We start from the raw sequence: 18,441 nt of genomic DNA, 5'->3' as shown, positions 1-18,441 counted from the left end.
CTCCCACGGGCAGGAAAGGCAGCCCGTGATTCTTCTAGTTTTTCCCCTATGAACATTTCAGCAGGGCTCTCTGGTGTACAGAGCTCACAGGAACAAATCTTTTCCATTTGGTTGTTGCTTTCCTGGCTTGTGCAAAACATTTTGACATTTTGTAGTCACCTGGACTTCGGAATTAAGGGAACAACCTTTCAATGGACATTCTCACTTTTGCCTGGCTGTGGCTAATTTATCCAGATCCCATGCTTTCCTTGATGGAGACCTTGATTATCATGCAAATTACATTTTTACCCTGTTCCTCTTGTTCTCAAGTGGGAAATTATTTTTTTTTTTATTAAAGATTGCTAGAGGATTCTTGCAAGTAAAAAGACCATGAATACAAATGGATGATCAGGGATGAACATCAAACAATATTAAGAGCACTGTAGAATTGCTCCATAGCTTTACATTTCAGTGTTGTGGGTCTGTGTGCCTCCACAGCTGTTCTCACACTTCTTGGATGGTAGCATCGTACTTTGTATCCCCTTCTGCTGAGGAGGAAACAAGGCAGGTCTCCTGCAGCTTCAAGGCCAACAACAAAGACATCCTAAAGAAGTGCAAATCACAGCTCCATATACACATGGACATGCTTTGGGCATGTCTTAAAGCATCCAGAGTGGGGAGCAGAGCTGCTCAGACTTTTGTGACTTAAAAACGTTCCTCCCAAAAGAAGGGATTTTATTATTGGTTTCTAAATCCCTCATTGTGGAAAAACGTTGCTTTTGAGCAAGCTTTTTCCAGTGGATTTAAAATATGACACCTGTAGTTTCCGTTTCTAATTTCTGAAAAACAAAATACCTTGAGAAATTTGCATTTTGGTTTTCTATTTCTGGTACCAGGTCTAATAACTCAAAAAATATCAGAGGGTTCTTTCTATTTGCTTTTCCCTTATTTTTTATCCTTTCTTGCTTTCCAAGATGAAATCTCGTTGGAAATGGTAAAGATCTGAGGGCTCTCTCAGCTGGAAAATCAGATTTGGCTTACCTGAATGTCAGGTCATCTGGGCTGGAGTTAATAAACAGCTTGGGATGGATGGGGACAAACAGTGATGGAGTTGCTTGTAGGAGCCTGTGAGGTTGGTTTCCCGCAGGGCTCAGCCCCTCACATGGCCTCCGCCGCTGCCTTACAGCTCCCGCTGCCCTCCCTGGCTGAAAGAAAAAGAGCAGGTGGATCATGGCAGCCTGGGGCTCTGCCATGGGGCTCTGCCATGGGGTTCTGCCAGAGGGATGCCATGGCCTTCAGAGGACCCATGGGGAGAAGGGTGGGTGCTGCAACGGCCTCCTCCCGGCAGGCACAGGTTACAGCAGTGCTCCTTCCCACGGATGTTTCAGGGCCCCAGCATGGCTGGATTTGGTCCCCCTCTGCTGCCAAGGCATTAGTGCACCCAAAGCAGGGACCCCACCATGCACCCTCCATACCTCCCCTTTTGGGCATCACGCCACAAAACGGGTGCAGTGGGAAGAGACCTCCAGAGGTCATCTTGGGACTCAGGTCACCAGCCCTTACCCTGTTTGTCCATCTCCTTCTAGTCAAAGATGAGATTATTCCCTCCAGCTGCCAGAGGCTAAAAAAATTATGACTCAGATCTGATTTTGTACCACCGCAGTTGGATTTTCCATCCTGTGTAGGGGAAACAATGAAAGGTGAAATCCCTGTAGGGAAGGATTTACAAAATTCCGCGGGAAATTGGTATTACAGATAATTGTTTCCTGCTGAGAGGATCTAACAGAACTTTGCAGAAAAGCTGCCCTTTCCAGCAATATCCGCTGCAGTGTACCCAGGCAGAAAGGTCTGTCTCTAGCATAAATGTGCTTCACTGCACCTTTCCCTGCTGCACACGAAATCTAGTACTGGTTAATTCCACTGGGATTTCCTTCAGAACAGACACCATAGCGTAAATGATAAACCTGTTAAATTGAAAATCAGGTGAAATGGTGGATGCTTCGGCCGCTGAAGAACAAAGACTTTGATTCTTAATGGTAGTGAGTGAGACTTACCTCTTGAAAATGTGTAGGGAAAATTTCTCTGCTATCAGAACGAACCCTCCCCTCCTAAGCAGGCTCGTACCGGCAGAAAGCACCAACTTTGTTTCATAACATTTGGCTGAGTGTCAAGTGTCAAAAGACGCATATAAGCAACTTCTTTTTTGTATCTGGTTCTCAGTATTTTGAGAATATATCCTTTATTTTCCTCTGTTGAAGGTACCCCATCAAAATAAGCCAGCATTAATAGAATAATAAATACAACAATCAATGCAATACTAGCTTTTACCTTTTTTTTCTCTAAGCCAAGACACCTTTGGTAAGCTACTCTGAGCTGCAATAGCGTTAACAGTGGATGAGAGAGTGGGTCCTCAGATGAGCTCTCCTCCTCGCTCTTCCACTGAGCTTACCAAAGCAGACTGCTCACACGTGCTGGGTCAGATACTGCTGTCCACTGACCGAAGCCCTCTCACTCAGCTGCTTCTGACAGCTCCAAACTTGAAGCAACAGAGACTTTGATCTAGACAAAAGAAAACTTCTGCTTATAATTATCACAATCAGAACAAAACCAAGAGCATTGTGACTGTTTTGTTAATAGTGTGCTTTGCTGCTCCCAACCTCTGCAAAATCTGTGTATCTGGCTCTCCAAGAATTTTACTATTTGGACCTATTTCATATGGATTCTGAAGGATAAAGACATTCTCAAAAGCTCACTTGCCAGCTCTACTGCTCTGCCAGCACCAGTAATTTGAGAAGGAATGATGATCTCTTTGAAATACAGATCGAAACATGGCTGGAGTACAGGGCCCAGCCAGATACACATGCACGGACAGACCTACAGGCAATTCACTTTCTGTTCCACAGTATCCCTTATCCTCCCTCTTCTGCTGCTCTGCAGTTTTCCTGCTGAGGACACATGTAGGCAGAGAAGACATCAAATCTGATCTTTGAAATCATTTCAGAAACATGCCTCCACATCAGGCTCTTCTCCTGATTGTAGGAAGAGGAGCCAGTGGCAGAAGGGTGGAGCAGGAAGGAGCTCAGATCTCATGTTTTCCTTACGTGTCTCAGTAGTAGCTTCATGAAGAACTTGAGCATTTTTGCAGGACTGAAGGGTGCTGATGGCATGTAGTTTAACATATTAAACCTTGCTTCTCATCCCAAATTTACTGGCTATCAGATCAGCTCGTCTGTTAGAGTGGTATAGTGGCACCCTGACATCATCAAGAGTGAATGTGTTACATCGATTAAGCCTTTTACAGTCCAGCACGGATTTAGGTAAAGTGCAGTAACTGAAGGGCTTAATGAGAAAACCAGCCTGTGCACGTAGAGCCCTACCTGAGACATATCTTTGAAAAGTGCAAGTGTCTGTTACATGGACCCCTAACAGTTTATCAGACGAGAGGAGAAACCCGGCAAAGCTTAACGATCTCACGGCAAGACATGTGAACGCGATTGAAAGATGTCTGTCAGATCACCCAAACAGATAGTCAGGCTGTGGGAAGGGGTGCTGCCAACCCAACTAAGGCGTTCCCAGCACACGCGCCTCAGCTCATCGTCTACCCAGAGATCTTCTTGGGAGGTAACCGGCTTTTTCAGGAGCCGGGTGAATAAGCTGTAGCAGAAGAGCAACTACGCTCTCTCTTGCTCCTTGTGAGTCACAGGAGTTTGATAACCAGATTTCTGTAACTATTTTGAGCTCTTTCTTGAGGAAGAAGGCACATGGACAGACATACTCAGCAGTGTAGTAGAAGAGTTTCTTAATGGAGGAATTTTGTACCGTGTCAGGAATGACTTTAAGCTGTTCTTGTACAGCGTTATTGACGAGTGGCAGTATGAGCGACTTTGAGCCTGGCGTCCCATGACCCATCCAGCTTCCACACACGCAGCAGCTGCCAGACTGCAGAGTCCACCTGTCTCCACCATTCCCTGTCAGGCCATCAGTAGCAAGGGCAATGGAAGAGGGAATATCTGTTTTCTGCGATGGGTATCTTCATCACTTCTATCCTACACCCTTCTTTCTTAGGGAGTGTGAGAAGTGGAGTGCTACATGAGACAAGACTTACCCAAGCCAGCCTAATGGCAGCCTCCTCCCTTGTCACCCTTGTGCCACACTCGTCATGACTCTCCAGCTGCAAAGAGCCAGCCCTCACCACCCTGCCATGGTAGCTATACCAATGGGGAAGAGCAGCACCAGCCATGGTTCGAGCAAGAGCAGCTCCAGCTGCTGAATTCAGAGGCCATGTCTCAGCTGCAGAGCGTCTGACTGACTCTGAACACAGCCACCTCATCTGTGGGGCTGGATGGCAGGAAGGCAGAAGGCAGTCTCCAGCGGCCAAGCCCAGCTAAGATGGCAGCACCTAGAGTCACCCCTATTGCAGAAGTGTGAGTTTTTAAAGAGGTTCTGGGAAGGGGTGTACAAAAGAGGGAACCTAAGTCCTTAGGCAGCTGTGAATTGCTATCTTGGATTTAGGCACCTAAGTGCTTTTTTGGACGTCATCCCAAACACTTCATTGAGTGAGCGTTGCATTAACAACAGCCCAGTCAGAGGATTTGCAGCAACAGAAATGCTCCAAGCTGCTCTTTAAATGCATCCTAGGATGTGAACAAATGATCACTGCAGAAACAGCTGTACTGGGTTATGGTGTCATTGCCCCAAGCTGTTTCTTTCATCATTTCTACAAGGAAATACCCCTCAGAAGAGCTTTCCTCACTGGCTTCACTGCAAAACCATCAGCCTAGTGCACTCCAGAAAACTAGTCAGGCTAGTGCCACTGATGATGTTGAAATAGATTTGCAGCTCCCACCATCCTTGCCTCTGACTCTGTCAGGGAGGAAGGGTGGATCCTGGCATGTAGAGGAGGACAGCATCTTCCAGTTGTATTGTTATTTCTGTAATGATTGTTTGCTTCTTTCCTTAAATATGGAGTGGCCACTTCTAAGGACCTGAGCTATGCTCTGAGCTTCGCAACTCACTCTTCCTCTCCCTTCTGAGATGTTTCAAGTACTTACGAGGTTTGTGGTGCTGCTCATGACCACTAAGTTCATGTTCTATAGAAGTAGAACAGAAGCTCTCCTAGAGATGATGGGAATTAAATGTAAGGCTGCATGTGCTGTTTTTCACTTTGGACAAGCGTACTCTGACTTTGGAGGACACACGGTCGCAGGTGCACTCTGCCTGCAGGGCACAACAAAAGGCAGAGCTGAAGTAAAAAGACTCATTTCTATTTTAACTTTCTCCTTGGAGTGGATGCAGCTCGGCTTCTCTGACGTCATCTGCCTGACTGTAAGTTGCATGTGCAGGGGGAGGTTTAATCTCCTTTCAAACAGCCGTTCATTCAGAGGCTGGTGGCTACTTTTCTCCCACAGCCTTCTTGAGGACAGACAAGGTGCTCCAAAACAGCCTGAACGAAGGATCTACTTCTAGGTTCAGGTCTTGGTGAGGTGAAGGGAGATCTTGGGAGGTCCTGCCCAGTCTGAGCCAGGGGGATGTGCGACCCTGCAGAATAAGGACTTGTCTGTGGGGATGACTGCGTTTGGGCAGGGTGGCAATGAGATTAAAGAGTGTGAGTGACATAAATGTCCTGCAGCACCCCAGTCTTTAAACAGCCTGCCTGCTAACGAGAGCCTGCAGACACTTTTGTATCACAGCACTGCAATATGGCCAAATATCGGGGGTGAAGCTTGAGCCAGTGAAAGAAAGGATGTGACAAATTAAGGCTTCCATGGTGGCTGTTTCTGATCCAAAATACAGAAAATGCGGTGTAAGTAGAGGTGTAATTTCCACTGATGACTCTGAAAGCCCTCTAGTGAATCAGGGAGCTGCATGAATTGTACAGAAGATGGCCTCGGACCAAATTAAACTAGTAAAATGCACACAGATACCTTCTGATTAATCTGAATGAGACTTTGCCTAATAAAAATCACCTATTTTTTGGTGCTTGGTTCCATTTTCCCTCTGGTTCTGTATAGAAGGAGGGAAATGGAAGAATTCAGCTTGACAAGGAATGCATTTAGGTATAAGAGTTTGGATTTCTCTACCTTGCAAGCAAGATTTCTTTGTAATATTAGTATCAGCTTCTACAAGACAATTAATACATTTCAGTGACTTTCGAACCCAAATACAATCCCTGCAGACTTGCCAACCTTTATGGTGCAGGCAGACGTTCTGTCATTGGCGCTTTGCACAATCGCTGTAACTTAAAGGTTATTGAGCAAAACTATGTCTTCCATAATGCTGCTCCGTTAAGTTCTTGGCAAAAGTACTTTTCCAAAAAAAAAGTCTCCTCTCCAGGCCCTTCAAAAGCAAATCTAGTGAAGAGCAGGTAAGAAATGGAGATGCCAGCAGTATCTGCAGAAGTGCATACCCTGCTGTAAAATAGTATGAAAGCAAATAAGAGTTAAATTCAAGACTAAAATACAGGCATTCAAGGCAAGTTTATTACTGTGGGCCTAAAGACACATCCCCACTCCTCTAAACCTGTCCACCAGCGGGTGTGAGGGGGAAGGAGAGCAGCTTGACGAGCATGACTGTGCAACAGGGATGCTCTGTGCAGCTATATTTTTCTTTTTTTGGATTCCCACTTGAAGCATAGGTGGGTCTGTACCGCCCTCACAGATAACAGCACAGTCCCTGTGTGATTTCATAGCTTTAAGTCAGGCATTTGGAAAAGATATTTTTTCTATGAAGAATGGATTTGAGGCATAATCCTTTGACCTCCTGGCCCATTCGAGATGGCCGTGACATGTCGTTGCTCTCTGATAACGATTCTCCACGCTGCCTCTCCCTGCTCCCGTGGCGGTGAGCTGCTCCAGGGCGGGGGCACATCCCTAGCCTCACTCCAGAGCTCTGGGATCTGTGTAATCTCCCGTGTCAAAATGTGTTTGGATATGGAAAGCCACGACACTCTGGTATATATCAGCTAGATAACAGGAGCATCCCCCCGCCCGAGGAGACAGATGCCTGGTGCTGGGTGTTGAGCCTCTGAGGGCCTGTCCCTCTGCAGGCTTTCTGCCTGCTCTTTAACCCTGGATGACAGTCACATCTTCAAGGGGCTGTTCTTTGGAAGATAAACATAGCTTTTCTAGTTCAAAAATTAGAAGCCATTCTCACATTTTTTTCTCTTTAATGGAAAAGGATTGTAATTTCAGCTTTTTGGGTGAGGCTTTTTGTGGGAATGCACTGGCATGAAGGGGTCTCGCAAACTCTTGTTGAACTTTTTGAGTACTCCTGTTACAGACAAGCCTTTCTTCATGCTCTGCCCTTGCTACCATGCTCACCTTCTCTTCCAAAACAGCCAAACAACCAACTATAGATAGTTTTCTCCCCTCGATCTCTTAAAACCAGCTCATGTAGATCTACAGGCAGGAGGCAGCATTTCAGAAAAGATGGTGCTGCCCTTTGAGACATATGATTTAAAATTTAATCTTACCGCAGCTAAAAGCTGAAATCGGTGAGTTAAACTTACATAGCTATTATTTAAGTCCTTATGGAGCTAACAGAAACTATGCCACATAGCATTTGTAAAAAGAGCCTTCTCGTTGTGTGCTGTGGTTTTGTACTAAACCACACCACTTCAGTGACGCTCCCCACTGCCCAGTGTGAACCTGCGCTCCCCGGGAAGGGCTTGCTGCAGAGGCTCAGTGCCAGCAGTGCCCAGAGCCACGCCACCCAAAGCTCTGCAAGCGCTGTGGAAAGGACATTTATCTCCTGTCTTCTGGGGGCAAGCAGGAGGACTATCATGCCAACAGCTGGCCCACAGCCTAGAGCCACCAGCCCGACTCCCCATCCCGCTGCATGACCCTGCCCAGCTGCGCACAGGTCCCTCAGCACCTCCATGCCTCTCTAAATGGCAGTGACTGGGGCTGGGGGAAGGGGGTAACGTGCTCCAGGGCAGGTTTCCTTTATTTTGCCAGGAATTACAGCCTGGTCAAAGCTTTGAAGACTGTGACTCCTCTGAAGCCTTTCTTTCTATTTAGTGCTGTAACTATAGATTGTTTTGCTGTTGGTATGTATTTTTATTGGTTCCTTATAAACCTTGGGGCTTCAGTTGTATCTCCCAGCAGTGATTTTCACTGTCTAACTATATCGGTGAAAATAAATAAGAATCCTTCTGTCAGTACTATATTTGCCATTTTCAAGGTAATTGTTTACACATATACGTTCAGGAAGGGAGGAGACATTCCCAAACCACCTCTCTTTTTTCTACATTACATCACATACCTTTATTACCCTGTCTCTTGTGCATCTCCTCTCTCACAGGACCTGCCATTTCAGGCTCTATTCTCCCAGATAAATTGCTGCTCAGTACACGCTGTCTACATAGCGATGTTAATGGGATCCACAGCTCTTGCTAATCCCTTCTTTTTGCCTAGAGAAATCAATCTAAAACCTTGCCTGTGCTTGGAAAAAAACCCCTTCCCCGCTTCACTCACTTGCCAGTGTCTGTGTGACTTCACTCCTTAACTAGTGAAGCTCATACCACTAGCAGAAATGACGATGTGGCCTTCACAGCTTGGCCTCCGTATGTACCTTCATGGAGATCAAAGGCGCTGCAATAACATCTGTATTGTACTGTCCATATACTCTTGTACGTAGTGCATCAAATCTATGTTACTTAATTAAGCGGATGCAGGGATTAGCCTTCTCTAGAGTAGTAAGCATTCAAATTTTAAATTAGAATCATAGAATGGTTTGGGTTGGAAGGGACCTTAAAGATCATCTGGTTCCAACTCCCCTGCCATTAGGAAAAATAAGACAGATCCAGCACCAATACACTTTGCTACTGCATAACTATCCCCCTTTCATCTTCCCCTACCTTTGGGGATGACCCTCTCCCTCCTCAGTCTCGACACCTTGCTGGGAGGCCAGCTGGAGCTCCTCACCCTTCTCGAGAGCTTTTCAGCTGAACGACTGTATAAATATTTTGGTCAGGAAACTTTCCTGAAAAATGAGGCCTAACTGTTCTGTCCCTCAGCTGGGCGACACGGGTAATTATTGTGATAACTTCCCATCTCTCCTGGGTGTTATGATGAGAAACTCATTAATATTTGCCAAGTACCTTGAGCCAAGTCCTTGAACGAAAGAGCTGTAAGGATTCTTCTAATAATATTTAGCACTTCAAAAGTTTTGGAAGTACTACCTAATTTTTTTCCAAATGTAAACCAGCTATGTTCTGAAGGGTAATTTGTGTGCCACACCTCTTAGCCTTTTTGGCAGTTTTCACAACGTTCAGGTGTCTTCCTACACACAGTATGTGTGTATACTTCCTCTGTGTTAACTATTCTTTGATTTTTCAGCTTTTTTCCCCCCATTTTTGCCTCCCTCCAGCACATGTTCATGTCATACTTCAGGATTTTTAGGTATATCTAACAGATACGATAGCTGAGTCTTTACATCTAAAGCAAAATACACCCCATTAGCACACTGAACTATTACTCTTCTCCAGCAGCTTGTGGTCCAACACCTTGCACAGACACCGATTGCTGTGTATTAAATTGTCCTTGCAGAATGGTCACCACCCGGCATCGTGAACTGTTTCCCTCTATTCGATACACACCCGCACCCACTCCATCTGGTTCTTTGAGATGCTTAAGATGTGATAAAGTAGTTCAAGGAATCCCCGAATACCAGGCCAAAATACAGCTAAAGAAGCACCAAAGAACCGGCAAATGAAAACATCCCCTCTCCATGGCAATGCTTAGCGTTTCTCTTGATGTAGCTGCAAAACATCTGAAGCTCCTCTATTTCAAACAAAAAAGAGGTGCCAATTCTATAAAACAGGTGATTACTGGCGAGATGGGTAACATGACATGTTTTCTTGCAAAAGGGTAATAGCTGTTTTGTTTATGACTAGCATCTGTTCTAAGAGAGTTTAATATATCATGACTGTAACATGCCATATAGGACTGACAGAGGAGAAAATAAGCACGGGTTTAATAGCACATCTGTGACTAGTTAGTTATGGTAAACTTCAGGTATGTGGTGATTTCAGCGTATGTTCCTAAATACATTCCTGGCAACTGGACCTAAGACAAAAACTATTACAGCATTTCGGGGAATAATTAATTCACCTAGTCACTTCCACCCACACCAAATTACGAAGAAATCTGCTTGACTTCAATGTAAAAAACACTAATGCAGGATGACCTCCAGAAATGAGGCTCCAAGCTTGCAACAAGCTCGGTAGGAATGGCAGGAAAGCTCTGGCCCTGAGCAGCAACGCTGATGATGGGGCATAAAACATAAACAGAGGACTCCTGATCAGGCAGGTTTTGAGGCCAGAGAGAATTATAAAGGCATAAAGCAGCAATAACTTGCACCAAGCAGAGCAGGACTTCCCTTTCACTCATCACGCAGCAATGGCATGCAGCAGTGCTGTTGCTGAAGCGCTGGCTGGCATGCAGCATGCCTCTGTGTTTTTCCTTTTCTCTTCCCTGTGCATTAATTCATCTGTATTTCCCCCATCTGGCCTGTCTCTCTCATGTTTGTGTGTTTCTGTTTTCCACGATTTCTGTCCATACCGGCCACTCACTCAGACTTGCAGGCACTGCTCTTCGTCTCCCAGTTGCCGAGCCCTGGCGTTCCTGGCTCACCCAGGCATGCGGACCTGCCCTTCCATGTCCTGCGGGACACTGATCTGAACCTGACCACGGTGACACAGGAGATGGCTTTAACTCTTGCTGGGTGCATTCAGCCCCTCTGTGCTCCTGTCGTGACACCCGCCTTTGCTGCACACAGCCACTGCTGGCGTTTGTTTCATGGTTTCTTTGACCTTCTCCTTGCCTCCTGCAAGCCATGTGAAGCAGAGGGGCAGTATTGGTGATCTGTTGCCTCATCATGTCACCCTGCTCCATCACACTGATTTTGACCCATCTCAGGAGTCCTCAGTGGCAGGGCAGAGGCTTTAGCACTCTTTTTGCTTCCACAAACCCCATTTGTACGCTCTGTCGCAGCCATGTTTAGTTCTTGTGGCCTTTTCAAGGCTGAAAGTCTGAACTGAGGAATGTCAGACTGTATTCTCCTTCTCTGGAAAGAGCCAGGAGAGGGAGATCTCCCCAGGTGGCTGCAGGACCATGGGCTTTGCAGGGGAGCAATGCAGCATCAGTCGTACACGTTTACTCTGACCACCAAAAAGCAGAACTGTTTTCCTGCCTCCTCTGCTTTTCTTCTTCTTTGCCCTTCTCCTGGCAGTCGTGGCATGCATTGCAGTAGCCACCCGAGACCACAACGCCATTGATCTGGGCACTGAGCTAAGGCAAAACCAGAAGGAACATCTGCTCCAAGAGTTTGCTCTCTAACAGGCAGAGGGCAAGATGCGGCAGGAGCAAAGGGAGTCCCTGAAAGCCGCGCTGCCACTGAGGAGCACAGCACTCAGCACTCAGACCTCCCAAACCGCAGGCTAATGGCTTCAAGAGTTACACCAGCCCTCTGGGCAATCCCACTTTGACACGACTTGGGACAGTCAGCCATCATCGATCTTCAGTTGTGAATCCAGCCCCAGAGACCCCTCAGATTGTCTCAAAACCCGTGCAATTTGCTTTCTGGTATCTGTCCGTGGAGCTTCATTCAGCTCAGGTTTTCAGGCTTTTCTCTGTAACAGGTGAGCTAGAAGCACGGGCGGCTGTTTTCTTTATTTATGAGGAAAGCTCCGTTTCTCAACTCAAGGCCCTTGAACTTGTCTCAAGAGAAATCTTCAGTGACCACAGGACTCCAAACAGATCTGCAGAAGTGCCTCCTTCCAAGGGCTGCGCCTCCCTTTGCAGCCCACGAAGTGCTCTCAGAAGAAGTGTAACAAAACCTACCCCAAGCGCAGAGATGCAGCTCTGAGGTGTGCTGTCCTCTGCGCTTTTATCATATTCTCCACAGGCTGTGACCTCCTGAAGACAAAAAGATGTCCCTTCCCTTCACCTTGATATTTTTAAGTAAAAGGTCCATATTTCCTTTGCCGGAGTGGCAGCTCCAGCCTGTGCCCTCCTCTTCGCATCCCCTAAAGCCAGTGTTGCAGCAGCTTTCCCAATGGAGAGCCGAGAGCTCCGGCAGTGAGGACCTGCTCTGTGCGGTGTGTCAGGACTACCCAACAGGGAGCAAAAGCTTTTTGGCTCGGGAAGGAGGGATGTAAACAGGACTGTCTCCTACAACCAAGGAGAGGGAAGAGCTCTGAGCTGCAGCCATGCAGATGAGAAAATCATCCTGGAATTTTTTTCATACAAGACAGTAGAGACAGGTATTTAAAAAAACCCACAAGTCCCAATTTGCCTGTCAGAGGCAAGATATTTAAATAATAAACCATAACTTGTGCCAGCGGCTTCTTTGATGGAAACCCGTGCTATTGTCACACCCACAAGAAGCTGCTTTGTGCAAAATGTAAACTTTATACTGATTCACTATGTCAGCTACAAGGCTTTACCATGGGAAAATACGGAGGTTTCCCAATCAGCAAAGTCACAGAGAGCTCCTCAGGTACCTTGCAGGGGTGGGGTGTAAGAAGCCTGTGCAGGGTCCTGCTGGAGGTCCTACTGCCACTGGTGGCATTGCCCTTGGTGGACGCTCCATGTGTCACAGCAACCGCAGGCTCATAGTATCACTGCTGGAAGACAAAAGGAGATGTCCATAGAAAAGCAGGTCAATGACGATTACTCCCAGCACCCTACAAAACCGGGGCACTGGGAAACATGTACTTGGTTCTCCTTTCTCCTGCAAACTTCTCCTGTGACCTTGGACTCGTCACATAACATCATTGCCCTTGTTTTCCTGCTCTTAACTAGAGCACGTATTGAATAGGACTCAATGTATGAACATGTGTAAAGCACTTTCATAGCCTAGGGTAAAAGTCAGTGGAGATATTGGGAGCCGTTGATGGGCCCAAGCAATTGCTGAAGTACATGTTTCACAAACATATTCTTTCAAGGGTATCGTTACACCAAAACAGATTTACAAATTATTCACCTGTATCTAGAGACTGGATAACTGATGGGGAGAGGAGGGGTGGGGAAGCAGGCAACCAGCAACACTTCAAAACCGCTTGCAGATGTTACAGTGAAAACCACAGTGAGGATGAGCCCTTTGGGCACATGGCTGGGTGCCAGCAGGCACAGCCAGCTTTGAAAGGGTTTCCTCTGGTCCCTCTCCATCCTTGATGGACCCCACTCTTCCCTTCTGCAGATTTTCCTCGTGCTGAGAAAGGTGATGCCTTTCTTCTCAGCTGAGCCATGGTCTGAGTTCAGCTGTGGAGGGAGGGGATAGGAGATGCCTGTTCAACTTTTTGGAGAAAACACCCCACCCCATGTAAGAGTGTGTTCCAGGCAGGGCTGCTGCTGCTGGGGCAGGCTCCTGGGTCAGGCCCTCCTGGGTTATCTCTCTGGAAGGATGCACTGCAGTCGGACACGTACCCGACTCAACTTCACAGTTACGCACCTGGGGAACAGGCCTGTGACGGGTGGGCTGTGGTGCTTGAAGCTAAACCAGCCCTTCCAGGGCTTGGCTTTTTTAGCTTGCAAGTGCCTCATGCATGTTTCACCACTGGTGCAGGACATCAGCTCCCCACTGCACAAAGAAATATGCTTACAGGGATGGTTTAAAGGAGACTGTCGTGGGTTAGGCTGCTCCAGAAACCGAACCCCCCACACAGCAGGTCACTCACCCTCCCCCACCCCCAGGAATGAGGGAGAGAATTAAAGGAGAAACAGGAATCCCGTGGGTTGAGATAAGAACAATTTAATACAGATAAGTAATACACAGTGTAGATGCTCACCACCCCCTCTTATCCGCAGCCTGTCTCATCCCGAAGCTGCAATCCCGGACGAACGCGAGGCCCCGAAATAGAGAGGGGCAGAGAGAGAGAGAGAGTACTCCGAGAGTGGGAGTACTGGGAGAGAGAGAAAAAAAAGGCAATAGAGCAAAAGTGCAGCAAGCGCAAAAGAGCAAAAGCGGCGAAAGAGCCAAAGCGCAAAAGCCCTTCTGTCCGGCTGCCCCTCACTTTTATACTGGGCATGACGCTGCATGATATGGAATACTAATTGGCCGGTTTGGCCCTCAATCTTAAGTTCCACCACAAATCACAAGGGGAATCATGTCCCCCTTGTCCCAGCTATGCTCCCCCCTTATCCTGCCGTGCTTCTGCACTCCGGCACACTGAAAAGTCCTTGGACTCTCACGTCCAACCACAAACATCAACTTGCTATCAGCATTCTTCTCAGAGCGAGCCTCTGAGTAAAACCAAAACACGGAGCTCTTCTAGCTGTTAAAAAGAAGAGCTAACTGTCCCAGCTAAAACCAGGACAGAGACTCATAGAATCATAGAATGGTTTGGGTTGGAAGGGACCTCAAAGATCATCTAGTTCCAACCTCCCTTCCATGGGCAGGCTCACCTTCCCCTAGACCAGGTTGTTCAAAGCCCCATCCAGCCTGGCCTTGAGCACTTCCAGGGACGGGGCAGCCACAATTCCCCCGGGGCAACCTGTTCCAGTGTTTCATCATCCTCATAGTAAAAAAATTTCTTTCTTATATCTAATAGAAATCTCCTCTCTTTCAGTTTAAATCCATTGCCCCTTGTCCCATCACTATAAAGCCCCTCTCCAGCTTCCTTGTAGGCCCCCTTTAGGTACTGGAAGGCTGCCTTCTCTTCTCCAGGCTGTACAACCCCATCTCTCTCACCCTGTCTTCATAGGAGAGGTGCTCCAGCCCTCAGATCATTTTTGTGGCCCTCCTTCGAACTTGCTCCAACAGCTCCATGTCCTTCTTATGTCGGGGACCCCAGAGCTGAACGGAGAACTCCAGGTGGAGTCTCAGGAGAGCGGAGTAGAGGGGCAGAATCACCTCCCTTGGCCTGCTGGCCACGCTTCTTTGGATGTAGCCTAGGATACAGTTGGCTTTCTGGGCTGCCAGTGCACATTGCCGGCTCATGTTGAGCTTCTCATCAACCAACACCCCAAGTCCTTCTCCTCAGGGCTGCTCTCAATCCATTCTCCACACAGCCTGTACTTGTGCTTGGGATTGCCTCGACTCATGTGCAAGACCTTGCACTTGGCCTTGTTGAACTTCACGAGCTTCACACGGACCCACCTCTCAAGCCTGTCCAGATCCCTCTGGATGACATCCCTTCCCTCCAGCGTCTCGACCCTACCACACAACTTGGTGTCGTCATCGCTGCCTCCCGGGCTAGGAAGGCAACGCGTAACGCCTCCAAGGGCTGCTTAAGGCCAAAGAAACATTTTTCCAGCTCGTAAGCGTGGTCCTACGGGTGGGTGCAGCGGGGGGCGGGACGGGGCGGGCGGGGCGAGACCGCCCCGCCCGCCCCCCCCCCGCCCCGTGCCGCCCCGCCCCGCCCGCGGGCTCGGCGCCTCCCGGCTGCCGCGGCCGCTGAGCGCGGCGGCTCCAGGCGCCACCGGAGGGTCTGAACGGCGGCCCTCTCCTCTCATCCCCGGAGAGGTGAGTCCTGGCAGGTCGTGGAGTGGGTGTCGGGGTGCGGAAAGACGGCGGGGCTCAGAGGTGTCCCAAGGCGGGCGGCGATGCGCGGTAACGGGGGACACGTCCCTCAGGTTCCCAGCCCCGCTCCGGCTGCTTTGCACCTGCTCGTTGTTCTCTTCCCCTCCATCGCCCCCCCGTCTCTCGAGGGGTTCTCTCTGCCGGTGTCCCGAGCCCTGCGTAGGGCCCGGCTCTCCTGGGGAGCTCGCCCCGAGCGGGAGTCCCAGGGAAGTTCGTCGGTGCCGCTCGCCGCAGCCGCCCGCCTTGATTTTATCGCCGGTCGCCGCCGTCCCCCGCGCCCGGGACCTGGGCACCGGCAGCGACTCGGTGCCGGCTCTCGGTGACACCGGCTGGCGCTGAAATCAATGTAGCACCAGGGTCTGAAGCACCAACTGCCGCCCCTCTGCGACAGCAGTCAAATAGATCTTTGGGGTTATTTCTTGATTTGGGGTTGTTTGTTTTGTTTTGTTTTGTTTTGTTTTCTGGTGGCTGTTTGGAACTGTGTAGTGTTGCAAAGGCGATGGGGGAAAAAAAGAAGCTGCTATGTCAGGAGGAGATCTGTACTGTTATGTCATTTCATAATTGCCTCAGAATTACAAATTATGGACTTAGTCTGCCTCTGGGTCTGTGCCAAAGGACTCTTGCATCTATTAAGGGTTTTGTGGTTTTTTTTTCTCCTTTCTTTTTTGTCAAGAGTTGAGAATAATGGCTTTTTTGTGGCATGGACTCTACATGTTAAGTTACTCCAGCCCATGCCTGTAAGTGAAAATACGATGTAACTGTTCTAAGTAGTCGCTGGTCCACACAGTTAAGACATTAAATCTTGGCTAGTGACGATCTGAATTGTGTCCCTCCAAAAAGTATTCAGCTATACTTCTTTGCATGAGCTGAAGCATTTTCTCTTTGTTACTTTAAAAGTTCTGATTCTGCCTAGAAATGTTATTGCTGTTCATGGGTAACAGACACATGGAAAATAGCAACCTTCTAGCTTCTAAGTAAAGAATATCAGAGTAATGACAGAGAAGAGCTTTGCAGCTCAGAGATGCGGCAACTGCAAGACCCTCAATTTGTGCCAGCGCTTAGTTTGTAATCAGAGAGACTAGATCTGCCCTGCCCCGCTACGCTCTTGCAGTTCTACCACTCACCGTGGTTCCAGTTGGAGGAAAAAAGTGTGTTCCTGCCAGCTGTCCCCTTTGCCAAGGATGCTGAGGGCAGCAGGAGCCCAGAGGAGGTCAAGGCAGGTTGCTGCCACGGGGCAGAGAAGCTAGGCAGGGCTGTCTCTCTCAGGGCAGGATGCTCTCCTAAGCTGTGCCACCAGGGCACGATATTATACCAACTAAAATACCAAATTAGTCTGTTGTTTTGAAGGCTGGGCCCACTTCTGCATCATCCCTTCCTATGGCGATGTTCAGGATTTCTCCATGCTGCGACATATATTTGCCAGCTCTTGGAAAAGACGGATCTTTCAGAGTCTGCCGGGCTGTGTGTGTCAAGTGGCATATTACAGTAGTATATTGTTCTTTAGATGCATAATTTCACTGGCCTCTTATGACCTAAAAAGCACACAGAAAATAAACAAGGGCATATTGTTTGGTGGGAAGGATACAAAAAAATTCTTCTGCCTTAGCCGTTAGTTAGGGAAAGATTACTTTTAAGTGTTTCTCCTGATTGTCGGAGAAATGACATGGCACATGTGAGCTTGGTTTTTGCCAAGCAGGCTTTATTTGGAAGGTGAGGCATTTCTGAACTTCTCGGTCACCTTGGAACTAGTTACAAGTGCATAGCAAAGTCCTGCCCAAATCTTCTCTTCTAATTAATTTGGCCAGAGGCCATCCTAATTAACCTTGAGGGAGTTCAGGGGTGGGAGAGCTTGGTATGAAACAATTGTTCTCTTGTAATTTGCTGTTCACAATGTGTTGACCAAGCCACGAGCTGCATCTCTAAAATCCTCTGGGTCTCTTGCTGAAGCCGTTACACCGGTTTATTTGTTTTTTAACAGATGTTGTTTTCCAGTTCTTGAGTGGAAAGGGTTATCTCACTTTCTGCAACCTTGTTATTGTGCTTTGTTTCAAGAGCCAGTGGACTCGGGCTTGCTGGGGAAGCTTACTCACCACTTCCAGCTCTGAAGGAAGGGGCTGGTCAGTCTTTCGGCAGTCTTGATGCGATTGCTAAGGTCTCTATGTGAACTGATGGCATCTTTTCACATCTACCTAGAGATAACACTCAGTTCTTCTGATATTGGCAGTGCCGGCAGGGAACAAAAATCAGCAGCAATCTCTTCGTCACTCAAGTGTATTATTACAGTTAGGATGTTAAGGGAATTTGTCAGCCCAATCTTGGACCATCTCAAATGGCAGGGCAAGGCAAGGGGTTTTGAAATCTGAGCCAGTCGAAAAAGAAAAAGGGCTGAGTTCTGCTTTTTGAAGGTGCCGAGGGCACCCTGCAAGTCACCGAGTGTGTGACGAAGGGGAGGAAATTAACAGCCAGTTCTGAAATTTTATGATGGTCCCTCCTGCCCCATCATGATGATGGCTGCTTGCCTCGTTGGTCCAGGGGGCTCATCCATGCTCAGGAGCTGGGCCACCCTTCACCAGCCTGGGTTTGCCTGGCTGGTAGGCAGCCCTGCCCAGCACACGCAGTGCCTCAGTGGCATAGCAGCACTTGCGTGTAGGCTTCATGAGTGTCTGGCTTATTTTTTTCTGCACTAATGCGTACAAATGCTACTTTGGCATTTATTTTCTGGTGGTGTAAGGGGTCGGGGGGAAATCCTGCTGAGACTACAAGGCAGGACACACAGATGCAAGAGAGAAAGATCAAAGGCGTCTATAATACAGGAAGAAGTGGAGGGTCAATCCAGAAGAGAGGGTTTTTGATTATACATACAAGGGTAATATAAAAGGGATAACAACACAGGAGAGGATGGTAATGCCTGAAAACGAGTAAACAAACAGATGTGTA

The sequence above is a fragment of the Tauraco erythrolophus genome, chromosome 7 (genome assembly GCF_009769465.1).
Source record: "Tauraco erythrolophus isolate bTauEry1 chromosome 7, bTauEry1.pri, whole genome shotgun sequence".
NCBI classification, from domain to species: domain Eukaryota; kingdom Metazoa; phylum Chordata; class Aves; order Musophagiformes; family Musophagidae; genus Tauraco; species Tauraco erythrolophus.
Note: the sequence above shows the minus strand (reverse complement) of the source record.